The 21,463-nt window shown below is 46.0% G+C and overlaps 9 non-coding genes across 9 annotated transcripts; all 9 read left to right on the top strand.

Annotated features, from left to right (window-relative positions):
• Nucleotides 1-1,949: 1,949 nt before the first annotated feature.
• Nucleotides 1,950-2,140, top strand: LOC130303202 (U2 spliceosomal RNA). The gene has a single exon (XR_008853313.1). It is a non-coding gene; the product is annotated as a U2 spliceosomal RNA (small nuclear RNA).
• A 2,091-nt stretch (nucleotides 2,141-4,231) lies between these two features.
• On the top strand, nucleotides 4,232-4,422 carry LOC130303201 (U2 spliceosomal RNA). Its single transcript, XR_008853312.1, has one exon. It is a non-coding gene; the product is annotated as a U2 spliceosomal RNA (small nuclear RNA).
• Nucleotides 4,423-6,525: 2,103 nt separating this feature from the next.
• LOC130303200 (U2 spliceosomal RNA) lies at nucleotides 6,526-6,716 on the top strand. The gene has a single exon (XR_008853311.1). It is a non-coding gene; the product is annotated as a U2 spliceosomal RNA (small nuclear RNA).
• A 2,111-nt stretch (nucleotides 6,717-8,827) lies between these two features.
• LOC130303198 (U2 spliceosomal RNA) lies at nucleotides 8,828-9,018 on the top strand. The gene has a single exon (XR_008853310.1). It is a non-coding gene; the product is annotated as a U2 spliceosomal RNA (small nuclear RNA).
• A 2,100-nt stretch (nucleotides 9,019-11,118) lies between these two features.
• LOC130303197 (U2 spliceosomal RNA) lies at nucleotides 11,119-11,309 on the top strand. Its single transcript, XR_008853309.1, has one exon. It is a non-coding gene; the product is annotated as a U2 spliceosomal RNA (small nuclear RNA).
• Nucleotides 11,310-13,389: 2,080 nt separating this feature from the next.
• Nucleotides 13,390-13,580, top strand: LOC130303237 (U2 spliceosomal RNA). The gene has a single exon (XR_008853348.1). It is a non-coding gene; the product is annotated as a U2 spliceosomal RNA (small nuclear RNA).
• A 2,096-nt stretch (nucleotides 13,581-15,676) lies between these two features.
• Nucleotides 15,677-15,867, top strand: LOC130303231 (U2 spliceosomal RNA). The gene has a single exon (XR_008853342.1). It is a non-coding gene; the product is annotated as a U2 spliceosomal RNA (small nuclear RNA).
• Nucleotides 15,868-17,956: 2,089 nt separating this feature from the next.
• Nucleotides 17,957-18,147, top strand: LOC130303219 (U2 spliceosomal RNA). The gene has a single exon (XR_008853330.1). It is a non-coding gene; the product is annotated as a U2 spliceosomal RNA (small nuclear RNA).
• A 2,095-nt stretch (nucleotides 18,148-20,242) lies between these two features.
• LOC130303208 (U2 spliceosomal RNA) lies at nucleotides 20,243-20,433 on the top strand. Its single transcript, XR_008853319.1, has one exon. It is a non-coding gene; the product is annotated as a U2 spliceosomal RNA (small nuclear RNA).
• Nucleotides 20,434-21,463: the final 1,030 nt, after the last annotated feature.

Raw genomic sequence — 21,463 nt, 5'->3', positions numbered from 1 at the left:
TGCTTCTGCTTCTGCTTGTGTCTGGCCGCTGTTGGAGCGTCCAGGCACAGGACTTCTGCTGCTGCTGACTAAATGGCCTCCTTAATTGGATCATTTGAGTAGCCAGCACACCTGTGCAGGTAGGGCATGACATGATAGGCAGCTGCCTTGATAGCGGGTGGGTGCTGAATGTTCCTAATTGACAAAATAAGATTAATGCTTATGAAGAAATATAAAATCTCATCCCTTCCCCAATATCGCGCCACACCCCTACCCCTTAATTCCCTGGTTGAACTTGATGGACATATGTCTTTTTTCGACCGTACTAACTATGTAACTATGTATCATAACATGGGGGGGGGGGGGTCTCCTGGCTGTTCACACAGGTGTGTCATTGCTGTACATTGACCATGCATTGCTTCTGTGGTATTGCAAAGGCAAAGACAAATGCTTCCAGCCATCCATTGCACTAATGGATTGGTCATCAGCTGGCTGTCTATGTCCCGCATCAATATAGACCAAAGTACAGAGGGTTAGGCTATGCTATTGTGCACCTACCTGATGCATCAGAAGGTGCGAGGCCCTTGCTAAATTCTGTGCACAGACTTTGAGATCTATGCTTTAGACTGTATCTAAACCTGCTCCAACATGGACTGACATTCTGGCCTACTTTCAGCCGATGCGACTTGTCTGTCGCTGAACAGTCGCTTTTTATGTATTCAGCACCTATGTATAATGTTGTAAAAATGCTCTAGAAGCTAAAGTCGCAGAAATGTCACACATATTTGGCCTGCAACTTTCTGTGCGACAAATTCAGACAGGAAAAATCAGTATAAATCCTTAGAAAATTATCCCCCAGTGTCTCCATCTGCTGGCGGTATTGAATAAGCATTGCTGCACTGATGGGGTATGCATTAGACGAAAAAAAAGAAGAAAAAGAAGAATAATACGCCCAGAAAAGAGGCGAAAAGGAGAAAAACGTAAAAAAACGTGAAAAAAAAGTAAGAGGAAGAGAAGGGAAAAAAAGGTGGAAATGGGTTTAAAAGTGATTTCGGCGGAGAAATATATATATATATATATATATATATATATATATACGCGCACACACACACATATATATAAACGTATTCTCCGTTGAGATATTGCAGCCGCTGCTGTGTCCAGGCCCAGGAGCCTTAGCACTGTGCTGTGATGTCACTCAATACCACTGACATCACTAGGTGTAAACAACATCTCTCCTTTGCTGTGTATGTGACTATGGAGCTGTTTGGTGATGTCGTCTATTATGGCCTTCATAGAAGCAACAGGAGATTGTTGCATCCATCTAGAACCCTCAGAACTACAGTGCTATGATGTCACTCACTTCCACAGGCCTTGCAGAGTGTAAACAACAACAACCCAGCTTTGTTGTGTATGTAACCATAGGGATTTGTGATGTCACCTAGAACCTTCACAGCAGCGACAGCTTTATGAGGAGCATCAGCACTGCTCTGCCTGAGCAGAACCATCACCGCCATAGGTTGTCAAATAACCCGGATTTAACCCACACAGGTAAGTCCAATGGGGTGCAGGCATGTCCTCTATGCTTACAGCTTCCCGTGGGTGTTGGTTTGATACCGTTTGGGGACAGCCAAGGAGGCATCTGCAGGCAACAAAGGTAGGTGTGTGCTTGTGTGTGTGTTTCCTATGCAGATCCTAAGCCCAGTGTCACATGCAAGTAGGAGGAGTAAGAAGGGTTCCTGGCAAATCCGGGTTATGGATTGCATTTAAAAAGGCCCCGTGGGAGTGCAATGGGCCCCTGTCTTGCTGCTTAGCAATAATGGTATGGGTTTAGGTTCTGCTGTGTGTACTGGTGGTTGACTGCCCCCCAGCCCAGAGTGTGCATGGAAAATTGTCTGGCAGCCTCCCTGACAGCAAGCAGTGATAGTGCCCATGAAGGGCACCTTGTTGGGCCCGCCCCTTTCACGGTTATCGCTTCTCGGCCTTTTGGCTAAGATCAAGTGTAGTATCTGTTCTTATCAGTTTAATATCTGATACGTCCCCTATCTGGGGACCATATATTAAATGGATTTTTGAGAACGGGGGCCGATTTCGAAGCTTGCTTCCGTCGCCCTATGCATTGACCCGATATGGCAGTATCTTCGGGTACAGTGCACCACCCCCTTACAGGGTTAAAAAGAAAGATTCCTACTTTCATTGCTACCTGCTTGCAGGCTAGCCAGCTAGCCAGCCCTGTGGGCCTTGCTGCTGCTGCTGCTTCAGCCAAAAAACAAAAGGTGGTGCTGCTGCTGCTTCTGCTGCTTCTGCTTCTGCTTGTGTCTGGCCGCTGTTGGAGCGTCCAGGCACAGGACTTCTGCTGCTGCTGACTAAATGGCCTCCTTAATTGGATCATTTGAGTAGCCAGCACACCTGTGCAGGTAGGGCATGACATGATAGGCAGCTGCCTTGATAGCGGGTGGGTGCTGAATGTTCCTAATTGACAAAATAAGATTAATGCTTATGAAGAAATATAAAATCTCATCCCTTCCCCAATATCGCGCCACACCCCTACCCCTTAATTCCCTGGTTGAACTTGATGGACATATGTCTTTTTTCGACCGTACTAACTATGTAACTATGTATCATAACATGGGGGGGGGGGGTCTCCTGGCTGTTCACACAGGTGTGTCATTGCTGTACATTGACCATGCATTGCTTCTGTGGTATTGCAAAGGCAAAGACAAATGCTTCCAGCCATCCATTGCACTAATGGATTGGTCATCAGCTGGCTGTCTATGTCCCGCATCAATATAGACCAAAGTACAGAGGGTTAGGCTATGCTATTGTGCACCTACCTGATGCATCAGAAGGTGCGAGGCCCTTGCTAAATTCTGTGCACAGACTTTGAGATCTATGCTTTAGACTGTATCTAAACCTGCTCCAACATGGACTGACATTCTGGCCTACTTTCAGCCGATGCGACTTGTCTGTCGCTGAACAGTCGCTTTTTATGTATTCAGAACCTATGTATAATGATGTAAAAATGCTCTAGAAGCTAAAGTCGCAGAAATGTCACACATATTTGGCCTGCAACTTTCTGTGCGACAAATTCAGACAGGAAAAATCAGTATAAATCCTTAGAAAATTATCCCCCAGTGTCTCCATCTGCTGGCGGAATTGAATAAGCATTGCTGCACTGATGGGGTATGCATTAGACGAAAAAAAAGAAGAAAAAGAAGAATAATACGCCCAGAAAAGAGGCGAAAAGGAGAAAAACGTAAAAAAACGTGAAAAAAAAGTAAGAGGAAGAGAAGGGAAAAAAAGGTGGAAATGGGTTTAAAAGTGATTTCGGCGGAGAAATATATATATATATATATATATATATATATATATATATATACGCGCACACACACACATATATATAAACGTATTCTCCGTTGAGATATTGCAGCCGCTGCTGTGTCCAGGCCCAGGAGCCTTAGCACTGTGCTGTGATGTCACTCAATACCACTGACATCACTAGGTGTAAACAACATCTCTCCTTTGCTGTGTATGTGACTATGGAGCTGTTTGGTGATGTCGTCTATTATGGCCTTCATAGAAGCAACAGGAGATTGTTGCATCCATCTAGAACCCTCAGAACTACAGTGCTATGATGTCACTCACTTCCACAGGCCTTGCAGAGTGTAAACAACAACAACCCAGCTTTGTTGTGTATGTAACCATAGGGATTTGTGATGTCACCTAGAACCTTCACAGCAGCGACAGCTTTATGAGGAGCATCAGCACTGCTCTGCCTGAGCAGAACCATCACCGCCATAGGTTGTCAAATAACCCGGATTTAACCCACACAGGTAAGTCCAATGGGGTGCAGGCATGTCCTCTATGCTTACAGCTTCCCGTGGGTGTTGGTTTGATACCGTTTGGGGACAGCCAAGGAGGCATCTGCAGGCAACAAAGGTAGGTGTGTGCTTGTGTGTGTGTTTCCTATGCAGATCCTAAGCCCAGTGTCACATGCAAGTAGGAGGAGTAAGAAGGGTTCCTGGCAAATCCGGGTTATGGATTGCATTTAAAAAGGCCCCGTGGGAGTGCAATGGGCCCCTGTCTTGCTGCTTAGCAATAATGGTATGGGTTTAGGTTCTGCTGTGTGTACTGGTGGTTGACTGCCCCCCAGCCCAGAGTGTGCATGGAAAATTGTCTGGCAGCCTCCCTGACAGCAAGCAGTGATAGTGCCCATGAAGGGCACCTTGTTGGGCCCGCCCCTTTCACGGTTATCGCTTCTCGGCCTTTTGGCTAAGATCAAGTGTAGTATCTGTTCTTATCAGTTTAATATCTGATACGTCCCCTATCTGGGGACCATATATTAAATGGATTTTTGAGAACGGGGGCCGATTTCGAAGCTTGCTTCCGTCGCCCTATGCATTGACCCGATATGGCAGTATCTTCGGGTACAGTGCACCACCCCCTTACAGGGTTAAAAAGAAAGATTCCTACTTTCATTGCTACCTGCTTGCTGGCTAGCCAGCTAGCCAGCCCTGTGGGCCTTGCTGCTGCTGCTGCAGCCAAAAAACAAAAGGTGGTGCTGCTGCTGCTTCTGCTGCTTCTGCTTCTGCTTGTGTCTGGCCGCTGTTGGAGCGTCCAGACACAGGACTTCTGCTGCTGCTGACTAAATGGCCTCCTTAATTGGATCATTTGAGTAGCCAGCACACCTGTGCAGGTAGGGCATGACATGATAGGCAGCTGCCTTGATAGCGGGTGGGTGCTGAATGTTCCTAATTGACAAAATAAGATTAATGCTTATGAAGAAATATAAAATCTCATCCCTTCCCCAATATCGCGCCACACCCCTACCCCTTAATTCCCTGGTTGAACTTGATGGACATATGTCTTTTTTCGACCGTACTAACTATGTAACTATGTATCATAACATGGGGGGGGGGGGGGGGGTCTCCTGGCTGTTCACACAGGTGTGTCATTGCTGTACATTGACCATGCATTGCTTCTGTGGTATTGCAAAGGCAAAGACAAATGCTTCCAGCCATCCATTGCACTAATGGATTGGTCATCAGCTGGCTGTCTATGTCCCGCATCAATATAGACCAAAGTACAGAGGGTTAGGCTATGCTATTGTGCACCTACCTGATGCATCAGAAGGTGCGAGGCCCTTGCTAAATTCTGTGCACAGACTTTGAGATCTATGCTTTAGACTGTATCTAAACCTGCTCCAACATGGACTGACATTCTGGCCTACTTTCAGCCGATGCGACTTGTCTGTCGCTGAACAGTCGCTTTTTATGTATTCAGCACCTATGTATAATGTTGTAAAAATGCTCTAGAAGCTAAAGTCGCAGAAATGTCACACATATTTGGCCTGCAACTTTCTGTGCGACAAATTCAGACAGGAAAAATCAGTATAAATCCTTAGAAAATTATCCCCCAGTGTCTCCATCTGCTGGCGGTATTGAATAAGCATTGCTGCACTGATGGGGTATGCATTAGACGAAAAAAAAGAAGAAAAAGAAGAATAATACGCCCAGAAAAGAGGCGAAAAGGAGAAAAACGTAAAAAAACGTGAAAAAAAAGTAAGAGGAAGAGAAGGGAAAAAAAGGTGGAAATGGGTTTAATAGTGATTTCGGCGGAGAAATATATATATATATATATATATATATATATATATATATATATATATATATACGCGCACACACACACATATATATAAACGTATTCTCCGTTGAGATATTGCAGCCGCTTCTGTGTCCAGGCCCAGGAGCCTTAGCACTGTGCTGTGATGTCACTCAATACCACTGACATCACTAGGTGTAAACAACATCTCTCCTTTGCTGTGTATGTGACTATGGAGCTGTTTGGTGATGTCGTCTATTATGGCCTTCATAGAAGCAACAGGAGATTGTTGCATCCATCTAGAACCCTCAGAACTACAGTGCTATGATGTCACTCACTTCCACAGGCCTTGCAGAGTGTAAACAACAACAACCCAGCTGTGTTGTGTATGTAACCATAGGGATTTGTGATGTCACCTAGAACCTTCACAGCAGCGACAGCTTTATGAGGAGCATCAGCACTGCTCTGCCTGAGCAGAACCATCACCGCCATAGGTTGTCAAATAACCCGGATTTAACCCACACAGGTAAGTCCAATGGGGTGCAGGCATGTCCTCTATGCTTACAGCTTCCCGTGGGTGTTGGTTTGATACCGTTTGGGGACAGCCAAGGAGGCATCTGCAGGCAACAAAGGTAGGTGTGTGCTTGTGTGTGTGTTTCCTATGCAGATCCTAAGCCCAGTGTCACATGCAAGTAGGAGGAGTAAGAAGGGTTCCTGGCAAATCCGGGTTATGGATTGCATTTAAAAAGGCCCCGTGGGAGTGCAATGGGCCCCTGTCTTGCTGCTTAGCAATAATGGTATGGGTTTAGGTTCTGCTGTGTGTACTGGTGGTTGACTGCCCCCCAGCCCAGAGTGTGCATGGAAAATTGTCTGGCAGCCTCCCTGACAGCAAGCAGTGATAGTGCCCATGAAGGGCACCTTGTTGGGCCCGCCCCTTTCACGGTTATCGCTTCTCGGCCTTTTGGCTAAGATCAAGTGTAGTATCTGTTCTTATCAGTTTAATATCTGATACGTCCCCTATCTGGGGACCATATATTAAATGGATTTTTGAGAACGGGGGCCGATTTCGAAGCTTGCTTCCGTCGCCCTATGCATTGACCCGATATGGCAGTATCTTCGGGTACAGTGCACCACCCCCTTACAGGGTTAAAAAGAAAGATTCCTACTTTCATTGCTACCTGCTTGCTGGCTAGCCAGCTAGCCAGCCCTGTGGGCCTTGCTGCTGCTGCTGCAGCCAAAAAACAAAAGGTGGTGCTGCTGCTGCTTCTGCTGCTTCTGCTTCTGCTTGTGTCTGGCCGCTGTTGGAGCGTCCAGACACAGGACTTCTGCTGCTGCTGACTAAATGGCCTCCTTAATTGGATCATTTGAGTAGCCAGCACACCTGTGCCCAGCACACCTGTGCAGGTAGGGCATGACATGATAGGCAGCTGCCTTGATAGCGGGTGGGTGCTGAATGTTCCTAATTGACAAAATAAGATTAATGCTTATGAAGAAATATAAAATCTCATCCCTTCCCCAATATCGCGCCACACCCCTACCCCTTAATTCCCTGGTTGAACTTGATGGACATATGTCTTTTTTCGACCGTACTAACTATGTAACTATGTATCATAACATGGGGGGGGGGGGGGTCTCCTGGCTGTTCACACAGGTGTGTCATTGCTGTACATTGACCATGCATTGCTTCTGTGGTATTGCAAAGGCAAAGACAAATGCTTCCAGCCATCCATTGCACTAATGGATTGGTCATCAGCTGGCTGTCTATGTCCCGCATCAATATAGACCAAAGTACAGAGGGTTAGGCTATGCTATTGTGCACCTACCTGATGCATCAGAAGGTGCGAGGCCCTTGCTAAATTCTGTGCACAGACTTTGAGATCTATGCTTTAGACTGTATCTAAACCTGCTCCAACATGGACTGACATTCTGGCCTACTTTCAGCCGATGCGACTTGTCTGTCGCTGAACAGTCGCTTTTTATGTATTCAGCACCTATGTATAATGTTGTAAAAATGCTCTAGAAGCTAAAGTCGCAGAAATGTCACACATATTTGGCCTGCAACTTTCTGTGCGACAAATTCAGACAGGAAAAATCAGTATAAATCCTTAGAAAATTATCCCCCAGTGTCTCCATCTGCTGGCGGTATTGAATAAGCATTGCTGCACTGATGGGGTATGCATTAGACGAAAAAAAAGAAGAAAAAGAAGAATAATACGCCCAGAAAAGAGGCGAAAAGGAGAAAAACGTAAAAAAACGTGAAAAAAAAGTAAGAGGAAGAGAAGGGAAAAAAAGGTGGAAATGGGTTTAATAGTGATTTCGGCGGAGAAATATATATATATATATATATATATATATATATATATATATATATATACGCGCACACACACACATATATATAAACGTATTCTCCGTTGAGATATTGCAGCCGCTGCTGTGTCCAGGCCCAGGAGCCTTAGCACTGTGCTGTGATGTCACTCAATACCACTGACATCACTAGGTGTAAACAACATCTCTCCTTTGCTGTGTATGTGACTATGGAGCTGTTTGGTGATGTCGTCTATTATGGCCTTCATAGAAGCAACAGGAGATTGTTGCATCCATCTAGAACCCTCAGAACTACAGTGCTATGATGTCACTCACTTCCACAGGCCTTGCAGAGTGTAAACAACAACAACCCAGCTGTGTTGTGTATGTAACCATAGGGATTTGTGATGTCACCTAGAACCTTCACAGCAGCGACAGCTTTATGAGGAGCATCAGCACTGCTCTGCCTGAGCAGAACCATCACCGCCATAGGTTGTCAAATAACCCGGATTTAACCCACACAGGTAAGTCCAATGGGGTGCAGGCATGTCCTCTATGCTTACAGCTTCCCGTGGGTGTTGGTTTGATACCGTTTGGGGACAGCCAAGGAGGCATCTGCAGGCAACAAAGGTAGGTGTGTGCTTGTGTGTGTGTTTCCTATGCAGATCCTAAGCCCAGTGTCACATGCAAGTAGGAGGAGTAAGAAGGGTTCCTGGCAAATCCGGGTTATGGATTGCATTTAAAAAGGCCCCGTGGGAGTGCAATGGGCCCCTGTCTTGCTGCTTAGCAATAATGGTATGGGTTTAGGTTCTGCTGTGTGTACTGGTGGTTGACTGCCCCCCAGCCCAGAGTGTGCATGGAAAATTGTCTGGCAGCCTCCCTGACAGCAAGCAGTGATAGTGCCCATGAAGGGCACCTTGTTGGGCCCGCCCCTTTCACGGTTATCGCTTCTCGGCCTTTTGGCTAAGATCAAGTGTAGTATCTGTTCTTATCAGTTTAATATCTGATACGTCCCCTATCTGGGGACCATATATTAAATGGATTTTTGAGAACGGGGGCCGATTTCGAAGCTTGCTTCCGTCGCCCTATGCATTGACCCGATATGGCAGTATCTTCGGGTACAGTGCACCACCCCCTTACAGGGTTAAAAAGAAAGATTCCTACTTTCATTGCTACCTGCTTGCTGGCTAGCCAGCTAGCCAGCCCTGTGGGCCTTGCTGCTGCTGCTGCAGCCAAAAAACAAAAGGTGGTGCTGCTGCTGCTTCTGCTGCTTCTACTTCTGCTTGTGTCTGGCCGCTGTTGGAGCGTCCAGGCACAGGACTTCTGCTGCTGCTGACTAAATGGCCTCCTTAATTGGATCATTTGAGTAGCCAGCACACCTGTGCAGGTAGGGCATGACATGATAGGCAGCTGCCTTGATAGCGGGTGGGTGCTGAATGTTCCTAATTGACAAAATAAGATTAATGCTTATGAAGAAATATAAAATCTCATCCCTTCCCCAATATCGTGCCACACCCCTACCCCTTAATTCCCTGGTTGAACTTGATGGACATATGTCTTTTTTCGACCGTACTAACTATGTAACTATGTATCATAACATGGGGGGGGGGGGGGTCTCCTGGCTGTTCACACAGGTGTGTCATTGCTGTACATCGACCATGCATTGCTTCTGTGGTATTGCAAAGGCAAAGACAAATGCTTCCAGCCATCCATTGCACTAATGGATTGGTCATCAGCTGGCTGTCTATGTCCCGCATCAATATAGACCAAAGTACAGAGGGTTAGGCTATGCTATTGTGCACCTACCTGATGCATCAGAAGGTGCGAGGCCCTTGCTAAATTCTGTGCACAGACTTTGAGATCTATGCTTTAGACTGTATCTAAACCTGCTCCAACATGGACTGACATTCTGGCCTACTTTCAGCCGATGCGACTTGTCTGTCGCTGAACAGTCGCTTTTTATGTATTCAGCACCTATGTATAATGTTGTAAAAATGCTCTAGAAGCTAAAGTCGCAGAAATGTCACACATATTTGGCCTGCAACTTTCTGTGCGACAAATTCAGACAGGAAAAATCAGTATAAATCCTTAGAAAATTATCCCCCAGTGTCTCCATCTGCTGGCGGTATTGAATAAGCATTGCTGCACTGATGGGGTATGCATTAGACGAAAAAAAAGAAGAAAAAGAAGAATAATACGCCCAGAAAAGAGGCGAAAAGGAGAAAAACGTAAAAAAACGTGAAAAAAAAGTAAGAGGAAGAGAAGGGAAAAAAAGGTGGAAATGGGTTTAAAAGTGATTTCGGCGGAGAAATATATATATATATATATATATATATATATATATATATATATATATATATACGCGCACACACACACATATATATAAACGTATTCTCCGTTGAGATATTGCAGCCGCTGCTGTGTCCAGGCCCAGGAGCCTTAGCACTGTGCTGTGATGTCACTCAATACCACTGACATCACTAGGTGTAAACAACATCTCTCCTTTGCTGTGTATGTGACTATGGAGCTGTTTGGTGATGTCGTCTATTATGGCCTTCATAGAAGCAACAGGAGATTGTTGCATCCATCTAGAACCCTCAGAACTACAGTGCTATGATGTCACTCACTTCCACAGGCCTTGCAGAGTGTAAACAACAACAACCCAGCTTTGTTGTGTATGTAACCATAGGGATTTGTGATGTCACCTAGAACCTTCACAGCAGCGACAGCTTTATGAGGAGCATCAGCACTGCTCTGCCTGAGCAGAACCATCACCGCCATAGGTTGTCAAATAACCCGGATTTAACCCACACAGGTAAGTCCAATGGGGTGCAGGCATGTCCTCTATGCTTACAGCTTCCCGTGGGTGTTGGTTTGATACCGTTTGGGGACAGCCAAGGAGGCATCTGCAGGCAACAAAGGTAGGTGTGTGCTTGTGTGTGTGTTTCCTATGCAGATCCTAAGCCCAGTGTCACATGCAAGTAGGAGGAGTAAGAAGGGTTCCTGGCAAATCCGGGTTATGGATTGCATTTAAAAAGGCCCCGTGGGAGTGCAATGGGCCCCTGTCTTGCTGCTTAGCAATAATGGTATGGGTTTAGGTTCTGCTGTGTGTACTGGTGGTTGACTGCCCCCCAGCCCAGAGTGTGCATGGAAAATTGTCTGGCAGCCTCCCTGACAGCAAGCAGTGATAGTGCCCATGAAGGGCACCTTGTTGGGCCCGCCCCTTTCACGGTTATCGCTTCTCGGCCTTTTGGCTAAGATCAAGTGTAGTATCTGTTCTTATCAGTTTAATATCTGATACGTCCCCTATCTGGGGACCATATATTAAATGGATTTTTGAGAACGGGGGCCGATTTCGAAGCTTGCTTCCGTCGCCCTATGCATTGACCCGATATGGCAGTATCTTCGGGTACAGTGCACCACCCCCTTACAGGGTTAAAAAGAAAGATTCCTACTTTCATTGCTACCTGCTTGCTGGCTAGCCAGCTAGCCAGCCCTGTGGGCCTTGCTGCTGCTGCTGCAGCCAAAAAACAAAAGGTGGTGCTGCTGCTGCTTCTGCTGCTTCTGCCTGGCCGCTGTTGGAGCGTCCAGGCACAGGACTTCTGCTGCTGCTGACTAAATGGCCTCCTTAATTGGATCATTTGAGTAGCCAGCACACCTGTGCAGGTAGGGCATGACATGATAGGCAGCTGCCTTGATAGCGGGTGGGTGCTGAATGTTTCTAATTGACAAAATAAGATTAATGCTTATGAAGAAATATAAAATCTCATCCCTTCCCCAATATCGCGCCACACCCCTACCCCTTAATTCCCTGGTTGAACTTGATGGACATATGTCTTTTTTCGACCGTACTAACTATGTAACTATGTATCATAACATGGGGGGGGGGGGTCTCCTGGCTGTTCACACAGGTGTGTCATTGCTGTACATTGACCATGCATTGCTTCTGTGGTATTGCAAAGGCAAAGACAAATGCTTCCAGCCATCCATTGCACTAATGGATTGGTCATCAGCTGGCTGTCTATGTCCCGCATCAATATAGACCAAAGTACAGAGGGTTAGGCTATGCTATTGTGCACCTACCTGATGCATCAGAAGGTGCGAGGCCCTTGCTAAATTCTGTGCACAGACTTTGAGATCTATGCTTTAGACTGTATCTAAACCTGCTCCAACATGGACTGACATTCTGGCCTACTTTCAGCCGATGCGACTTGTCTGTCGCTGAACAGTCGCTTTTTATGTATTCAGCACCTATGTATAATGTTGTAAAAATGCTCTAGAAGCTAAAGTCGCAGAAATGTCACACATATTTGGCCTGCAACTTTCTGTGCGACAAATTCAGACAGGAAAAATCAGTATAAATCCTTAGAAAATTATCCCCCAGTGTCTCCATCTGCTGGCGGTATTGAATAAGCATTGCTGCACTGATGGGGTATGCATTAGACGAAAAAAAAGAAGAAAAAGAAGAATAATACGCCCAGAAAAGAGGCGAAAAGGAGAAAAACGTAAAAAAACGTGAAAAAAAAGTAAGAGGAAGAGAAGGGAAAAAAAGGTGGAAATGGGTTTAAAAGTGATTTCGGCGGAGAAATATATATATATATATATATATATATATATATATATATATATATACGCGCACACACACACATATATATAAACGTATTCTCCGTTGAGATATTGCAGCCGCTGCTGTGTCCAGGCCCAGGAGCCTTAGCACTGTGCTGTGATGTCACTCAATACCACTGACATCACTAGGTGTAAACAACATCTCTCCTTTGCTGTGTATGTGACTATGGAGCTGTTTGGTGATGTCGTCTATTATGGCCTTCATAGAAGTAACAGGAGATTGTTGCATCCATCTAGAACCCTCAGAACTACAGTGCTATGATGTCACTCACTTCCACAGGCCTTGCAGAGTGTAAACAACAACAACCCAGCTTTGTTGTGTATGTAACCATAGGGATTTGTGATGTCACCTAGAACCTTCACAGCAGCGACAGCTTTATGAGGAGCATCAGCACTGCTCTGCCTGAGCAGAACCATCACCGCCATAGGTTGTCAAATAACCCGGATTTAACCCACACAGGTAAGTCCAATGGGGTGCAGGCATGTCCTCTATGCTTACAGCTTCCCGTGGGTGTTGGTTTGATACCGTTTGGGGACAGCCAAGGAGGCATCTGCAGGCAACAAAGGTAGGTGTGTGCTTGTGTGTGTGTTTCCTATGCAGATCCTAAGCCCAGTGTCACATGCAAGTAGGAGGAGTAAGAAGGGTTCCTGGCAAATCCGGGTTATGGATTGCATTTAAAAAGGCCCCGTGGGAGTGCAATGGGCCCCTGTCTTGCTGCTTAGCAATAATGGTATGGGTTTAGGTTCTGCTGTGTGTACTGGTGGTTGACTGCCCCCCAGCCCAGAGTGTGCATGGAAAATTGTCTGGCAGCCTCCCTGACAGCAAGCAGTGATAGTGCCCATGAAGGGCACCTTGTTGGGCCCGCCCCTTTCACGGTTATCGCTTCTCGGCCTTTTGGCTAAGATCAAGTGTAGTATCTGTTCTTATCAGTTTAATATCTGATACGTCCCCTATCTGGGGACCATATATTAAATGGATTTTTGAGAACGGGGGCCGATTTCGAAGCTTGCTTCCGTCGCCCTATGCATTGACCCGATATGGCAGTATCTTCGGGTACAGTGCACCACCCCCTTACAGGGTTAAAAAGAAAGATTCCTACTTTCATTGCTACCTGCTTGCTGGCTAGCCAGCTAGCCAGCCCTGTGGGCCTTGCTGCTGCTGCTGCAGCCAAAAAACAAAAGGTGGTGCTGCTGCTGCTTCTGCTGCTTCTGCTTCTGCTTGTGTCTGGCCGCTGTTGGAGCGTCCAGGCACAGGACTTCTGCTGCTGCTGACTAAATGGCCTCCTTAATTGGATCATTTGAGTAGCCAGCACACCTGTGCAGGTAGGGCATGACATGATAGGCAGCTGCCTTGATAGCGGGTGGGTGCTGAATGTTCCTAATTGACAAAATAAGATTAATGCTTATGAAGAAATATAAAATCTCATCCCTTCCCCAATATCGCGCCACACCCCTACCCCTTAATTCCCTGGTTGAACTTGATGGACATATGTCTTTTTTCGACCGTACTAACTATGTAACTATGTATCATAACATGGGGGGGGGGGGGGTCTCCTGGCTGTTCACACAGGTGTGTCATTGCTGTACATTGACCATGCATTGCTTCTGTGGTATTGCAAAGGCAAAGACAAATGCTTCCAGCCATCCATTGCACTAATGGATTGGTCATCAGCTGGCTGTCTATGTCCCGCATCAATATAGACCAAAGTACAGAGGGTTAGGCTATGCTATTGTGCACCTACCTGATGCATCAGAAGGTGCGAGGCCCTTGCTAAATTCTGTGCACAGACTTTGAGATCTATGCTTTAGACTGTATCTAAACCTGCTCCAACATGGACTGACATTCTGGCCTACTTTCAGCCGATGCGACTTGTCTGTCGCTGAACAGTCGCTTTTTATGTATTCAGCACCTATGTATAATGTTGTAAAAATGCTCTAGAAGCTAAAGTCGCAGAAATGTCACACATATTTGGCCTGCAACTTTCTGTGCGACAAATTCAGACAGGAAAAATCAGTATAAATCCTTAGAAAATTATCCCCCAGTGTCTCCATCTGCTGGCGGTATTGAATAAGCATTGCTGCACTGATGGGGTATGCATTAGACGAAAAAAAAGAAGAAAAAGAAGAATAATACGCCCAGAAAAGAGGCGAAAAGGAGAAAAACGTAAAAAAACGTGAAAAAAAAGTAAGAGGAAGAGAAGGGAAAAAAAGGTGGAAATGGGTTTAAAAGTGATTTCGGCGGAGAAATATATATATATATATATATATATATATATATATATATATATATATACGCGCACACACACACATATATATAAACGTATTCTCCGTTGAGATATTGCAGCCGCTGCTGTGTCCAGGCCCAGGAGCCTTAGCACTGTGCTGTGATGTCACTCAATACCACTGACATCACTAGGTGTAAACAACATCTCTCCTTTGCTGTGTATGTGACTATGGAGCTGTTTGGTGATGTCGTCTATTATGGCCTTCATAGAAGCAACAGGAGATTGTTGCATCCATCTAGAACCCTCAGAACTACAGTGCTATGATGTCACTCACTTCCACAGGCCTTGCAGAGTGTAAACAACAACAACCCAGCTTTGTTGTGTATGTAACCATAGGGATTTGTGATGTCACCTAGAACCTTCACAGCAGCGACAGCTTTATGAGGAGCATCAGCACTGCTCTGCCTGAGCAGAACCATCACCGCCATAGGTTGTCAAATAACCCGGATTTAACCCACACAGGTAAGTCCAATGGGGTGCAGGCATGTCCTCTATGCTTACAGCTTCCCGTGGGTGTTGGTTTGATACCGTTTGGGGACAGCCAAGGAGGCATCTGCAGGCAACAAAGGTAGGTGTGTGCTTGTGTGTGTGTTTCCTATGCAGATCCTAAGCCCAGTGTCACATGCAAGTAGGAGGAGTAAGAAGGGTTCCTGGCAAATCCGGGTTATGGATTGCATTTAAAAAGGCCCCGTGGGAGTGCAATGGGCCCCTGTCTTGCTGCTTAGCAATAATGGTATGGGTTTAGGTTCTGCTGTGTGTACTGGTGGTTGACTGCCCCCCAGCCCAGAGTGTGCATGGAAAATTGTCTGGCAGCCTCCCTGACAGCAAGCAGTGATAGTGCCCATGAAGGGCACCTTGTTGGGCCCGCCCCTTTCACGGTTATCGCTTCTCGGCCTTTTGGCTAAGATCAAGTGTAGTATCTGTTCTTATCAGTTTAATATCTGATACGTCCCCTATCTGGGGACCATATATTAAATGGATTTTTGAGAACGGGGGCCGATTTCGAAGCTTGCTTCCGTCGCCCTATGCATTGACCCGATATGGCAGTATCTTCGGGTACAGTGCACCACCCCCTTACAGGGTTAAAAAGAAAGATTCCTACTTTCATTGCTACCTGCTTGCTGGCTAGCCAGCTAGCCAGCCCTGTGGGCCTTGCTGCTGCTGCTGCAGCCAAAAAACAAAAGGTGGTGCTGCTGCTGCTTCTGCTGCTTCTGCTTCTGCTTGTGTCTGGCCGCTGTTGGAGCGTCCAGGCACAGGACTTCTGCTGCTGCTGACTAAATGGCCTCCTTAATTGGATCATTTGAGTAGCCAGCACACCTGTGCAGGTAGGGCATGACATGATAGGCAGCTGCCTTGATAGCGGGTGGGTGCTGAATGTTCCTAATTGACAAAATAAGATTAATGCTTATGAAGAAATATAAAATCTCATCCCTTCCCCAATATCGCGCCACACCCCTACCCCTTAATTCCCTGGTTGAACTTGATGGACATATGTCTTTTTTCGACCGTACTAACTATGTAACTATGTATCATAACATGGGGGGGGGGGGGTCTCCTGGCTGTTCACACAGGTGTGTCATTGCTGTACATTGACCATGCATTGCTTCTGTGGTATTGCAAAGGCAAAGACAAATGCTTCCAGCCATCCATTGCACTAATGGATTGGTCATCAGCTGGCTGTCTATGTCCCGCATCAATATAGACCAAAGTACAGAGGGTTAGGCTATGCTATTGTGCACCTACCTGATGCATCAGAAGGTGCGAGGCCCTTGCTAAATTCTGTGCACAGACTTTGAGATCTATGCTTTAGACTGTATCTAAACCTGCTCCAACATGGACTGACATTCTGGCCTACTTTCAGCCGATGCGACTTGTCTGTCGCTGAACAGTCGCTTTTTATGTATTCAGCACCTATGTATAATGTTGTAAAAATGCTCTAGAAGCTAAAGTCGCAGAAATGTCACACATATTTGGCCTGCAACTTTCTGTGCGACAAATTCAGACAGGAAAAATCAGTATAAATCCTTAGAAAATTATCCCCCAGTGTCTCCATCTGCTGGCGGTATTGAATAAGCATTGCTGCACTGATGGGGTATGCATTAGACGAAAAAAAAGAAGAAAAAGAAGAATAATACGCCCAGAAAAGAGGCGAAAAGGAGAAAAACGTAAAAAAACGTGAAAAAAAAGTAAGAGGAAGAGAAGGGAAAAAAAGGTGGAAATGGGTTTAAAAGTGATTTCGGCGGAGAAATATATATATATATATATATATATATATATATATATATATACGCGCACACACACACATATATATAAACGTATTCTCCGTTGAGATATTGCAGCCGCTGCTGTGTCCAGGCCCAGGAGCCTTAGCACTGTGCTGTGATGTCACTCAATACCACTGACATCACTAGGTGTAAACAACATCTCTCCTTTGCTGTGTATGTGACTATGGAGCTGTTTGGTGATGTCGTCTATTATGGCCTTCATAGAAGCAACAGGAGATTGTTGCATCCATCTAGAACCCTCAGAACTACAGTGCTATGATGTCACTCACTTCCACAGGCCTTGCAGAGTGTAAACAACAACAACCCAGCTTTGTTGTGTATGTAACCATAGGGATTTGTGATGTCACCTAGAACCTTCACAGCAGCGACAGCTTTATGAGGAGCATCAGCACTGCTCTGCCTGAGCAGAACCATCACCGCCATAGGTTGTCAAATAACCCGGATTTAACCCACACAGGTAAGTCCAATGGGGTGCAGGCATGTCCTCTATGCTTACAGCTTCCCGTGGGTGTTGGTTTGATACCGTTTGGGGACAGCCAAGGAGGCATCTGCAGGCAACAAAGGTAGGTGTGTGCTTGTGTGTGTGTTTCCTATGCAGATCCTAAGCCCAGTGTCACATGCAAGTAGGAGGAGTAAGAAGGGTTCCTGGCAAATCCGGGTTATGGATTGCATTTAAAAAGGCCCCGTGGGAGTGCAATGGGCCCCTGTCTTGCTGCTTAGCAATAATGGTATGGGTTTAGGTTCTGCTGTGTGTACTGGTGGTTGACTGCCCCCCAGCCCAGAGTGTGCATGGAAAATTGTCTGGCAGCCTCCCTGACAGCAAGCAGTGATAGTGCCCATGAAGGGCACCTTGTTGGGCCCGCCCCTTTCACGGTTATCGCTTCTCGGCCTTTTGGCTAAGATCAAGTGTAGTATCTGTTCTTATCAGTTTAATATCTGATACGTCCCCTATCTGGGGACCATATATTAAATGGATTTTTGAGAACGGGGGCCGATTTCGAAGCTTGCTTCCGTCGCCCTATGCATTGACCCGATATGGCAGTATCTTCGGGTACAGTGCACCACCCCCTTACAGGGTTAAAAAGAAAGATTCCTACTTTCATTGCTACCTGCTTGCTGGCTAGCCAGCTAGCCAGCCCTGTGGGCCTTGCTGCTGCTGCTGCAGCCAAAAAACAAAAGGTGGTGCTGCTGCTGCTTCTGCTGCTTCTGCTTCTGCTTGTGTCTGGCCGCTGTTGGAGCGTCCAGGCACAGGACTTCTGCTGCTGCTGACTAAATGGCCTCCTTAATTGGATCATTTGAGTAGCCAGCACACCTGTGCAGGTAGGGCATGACATGATAGGCAGCTGCCTTGATAGCGGGTGGGTGCTGAATGTTCCTAATTGACAAAATAAGATTAATGCTTATGAAGAAATATAAAATCTCATCCCTTCCCCAATATCGCGCCACACCCCTACCCCTTAATTCCCTGGTTGAACTTGATGGACATATGTCTTTTTTCGACCGTACTAACTATGTAACTATGTATCATAACATGGGGGGGGGGGGTCTCCTGGCTGTTCACACAGGTGTGTCATTGCTGTACATTGACCATGCATTGCTTCTGTGGTATTGCAAAGGCAAAGACAAATGCTTCCAGCCATCCATTGCACTAATGGATTGGTCATCAGCTGGCTGTCTATGTCCCGCATCAATATAGACCAAAGTACAGAGGGTTAGGCTATGCTATTGTGCACCTACCTGATGCATCAGAAGGTGCGAGGCCCTTGCTAAATTCTGTGCACAGACTTTGAGATCTATGCTTTAGACTGTATCTAAACCTGCTCCAACATGGACTGACATTCTGGCCTACTTTCAGCCGATGCGACTTGTCTGTCGCTGAACAGTCGCTTTTTATGTATTCAGCACCTATGTATAATGTTGTAAAAATGCTCTAGAAGCTAAAGTCGCAGAAATGTCACACATATTTGGCCTGCAACTTTCTGTGCGACAAATTCAGACAGGAAAAATCAGTAAAAATCCTTAGAAAATTATCCCCCAGTGTCTCCATCTGCTGGCGGTATTGAATAAGCATTGCTGCACTGATGGGGTATGCATTAGACGAAAAAAAAAGAAGAAAAAGAAGAATAATACGCCCAGAAAAGAGGCGAAAAGGAGAAAAACGTAAAAAAACGTGAAAAAAAAGTAAGAGGAAGAGAAGTGAAAAAAAGGTGGAAATGGGTTTAAAAGTGATTTCGGCGGAGAAATATATATATATATATATATATATATATATATATATATATATATATACGCGCACACACACACATATATATAAACGTATTCTCCGTTGAGATATTGCAGCCGCTGCTGTGTCCAGGCCCAGGAGCCTTAGCACTGTGCTGTGATGTCACTCAATACCACTGACATCACTAGGTGTAAACAACATCTCTCCTTTGCTGTGTATGTGACTATGGAGCTGTTTGGTGATGTCGTCTATTATGGCCTTCATAGAAGCAACAGGAGATTGTTGCATCCATCTAGAACCCTCAGAACTACAGTGCTATGATGTCACTCACTTCCACAGGCCTTGCAGAGTGTAAACAACAACAACCCAGCTTTGTTGTGTATGTAACCATAGGGATTTGTGATGTCACCTAGAACCTTCACAGCAGCGACAGCTTTATGAGGAGCATCAGCACTGCTCTGCCTGAGCAGAACCATCACCGCCATAGGTTGTCAAATAACCCGGATTTAACCCACACAGGTAAGTCCAATGGGGTGCAGGCATGTCCTCTATGCTTACAGCTTCCCGTGGGTGTTGGTTTGATACCGTTTGGGGACAGCCAAGGAGGCATCTGCAGGCAACAAAGGTAGGTGTGTGCTTGTGTGTGTGTTTCCTATGCAGATCCTAAGCCCAGTGTCACATGCAAGTAGGAGGAGTAAGAAGGGTTCCTGGCAAATCCGGGTTATGGATTGCATTTAAAAAGGCCCCGTGGGAGTGCAATGGGCCCCTGTCTTGCTGCTTAGCAATAATGGTATGGGTTTAGGTTCTGCTGTGTGTACTGGTGGTTGACTGCCCCCCAGCCCAGAGTGTGCATGGAAAATTGTCTGGCAGCCTCCCTGACAGCAAGCAGTGATAGTGCCCATGAAGGGCACCTTGTTGGGCCCGCCCCTTTCACGGTTATCGCTTCTCGGCCTTTTGGCTAAGATCAAGTGTAGTATCTGTTCTTATCAGTTTAATATCTGATACGTCCCCTATCTGGGGACCATATATTAAATGGATTTTTGAGAACGGGGGCCGATTTCGAAGCTTGCTTCCGTCGCCCTATGCATTGACCCGATATGGCAGTATCTTCGGGTACAGTGCACCACCCCCTTACAGGGTTAAAAAGAAAGATTCCTACTTTCATTGCTACCTGCTTGCTGGCTAGCCAGCTAGCCAGCCCTGTGGGCCTTGCTGCTGCTGCTGCAGCCAAAAAACAAAAGGTGGTGCTGCTGCTGCTTCTGCTGCTTCTGCTTCTGCTTGTGTCTGGCCGCTGTTGGAGCGTCCAGGCACAGGACTTCTGCTGCTGCTGACTAAATGGCCTCCTTAATTGGATCATTTGAGTAGCCAGCACACCTGTGCAGGTAGGGCATGACATGATAGGCAGCTGCCTTGATAGCGGGTGGGTGCTGAATGTTCCTAATTGACAAAATAAGATTAATGCTTATGAAGAAATATAAAATCTCATCCCTTCCCCAATATCGCGCAACACCCCTACCCCTTAATTCCCTGGTTGAACTTGATGGACATATGTCTTTTTTCGACCGTACTAACTATGTAACTATGTATCATAACATGGGGGGGGGGGGGTCTCCTGGCTGTTCACACAGGTGTGTCATTGCTGTACATTGACCATGCATTGCTTCTGTGGTATTGCAAAGGCAAAGACAAATGCTTCCAGCCATCCATTGCACTAATGGATTGGTCATCAGCTGGCTGTCTATGTCCCGCATCAATATAGACCAAAGTACAGAGGGTTAGGCTATGCTATTGTGCACCTACCTGATGCATCAGAAGGTGCGAGGCCCTTGCTAAATTCTGTGCACAGACTTTGAGATCTATGCTTTAGACTGTATCTAAACCTGCTCCAACATGGACTGACATTCTGGCCTACTTTCAGCCGATGCGACTTGTCTGTCGCTGAACAGTCGCTTTTTATGTATTCAGCACCTATGTATAATGTTGTAAAAATGCTCTAGAAGCTAAAGTCGCAGAAATGTCACACATATTTGGCCTGCAACTTTCTGTGCGACAAATTCAGACAGGAAAAATCAGTATAAATCCTTAGAAAATTATCCCCCAGTGTCTCCATCTGCTGGCGGTATTGAATAAGCATTGCTGCACTGATGGGGTATGCATTA

This window comes from Hyla sarda, unplaced genomic scaffold, assembly GCF_029499605.1.
Source record: "Hyla sarda isolate aHylSar1 unplaced genomic scaffold, aHylSar1.hap1 scaffold_1193, whole genome shotgun sequence".
Classification (NCBI taxonomy): Eukaryota; Metazoa; Chordata; class Amphibia; order Anura; family Hylidae; genus Hyla; species Hyla sarda.
Note: the sequence above shows the minus strand (reverse complement) of the source record. Positions and strands in the feature narration are given on the sequence as shown.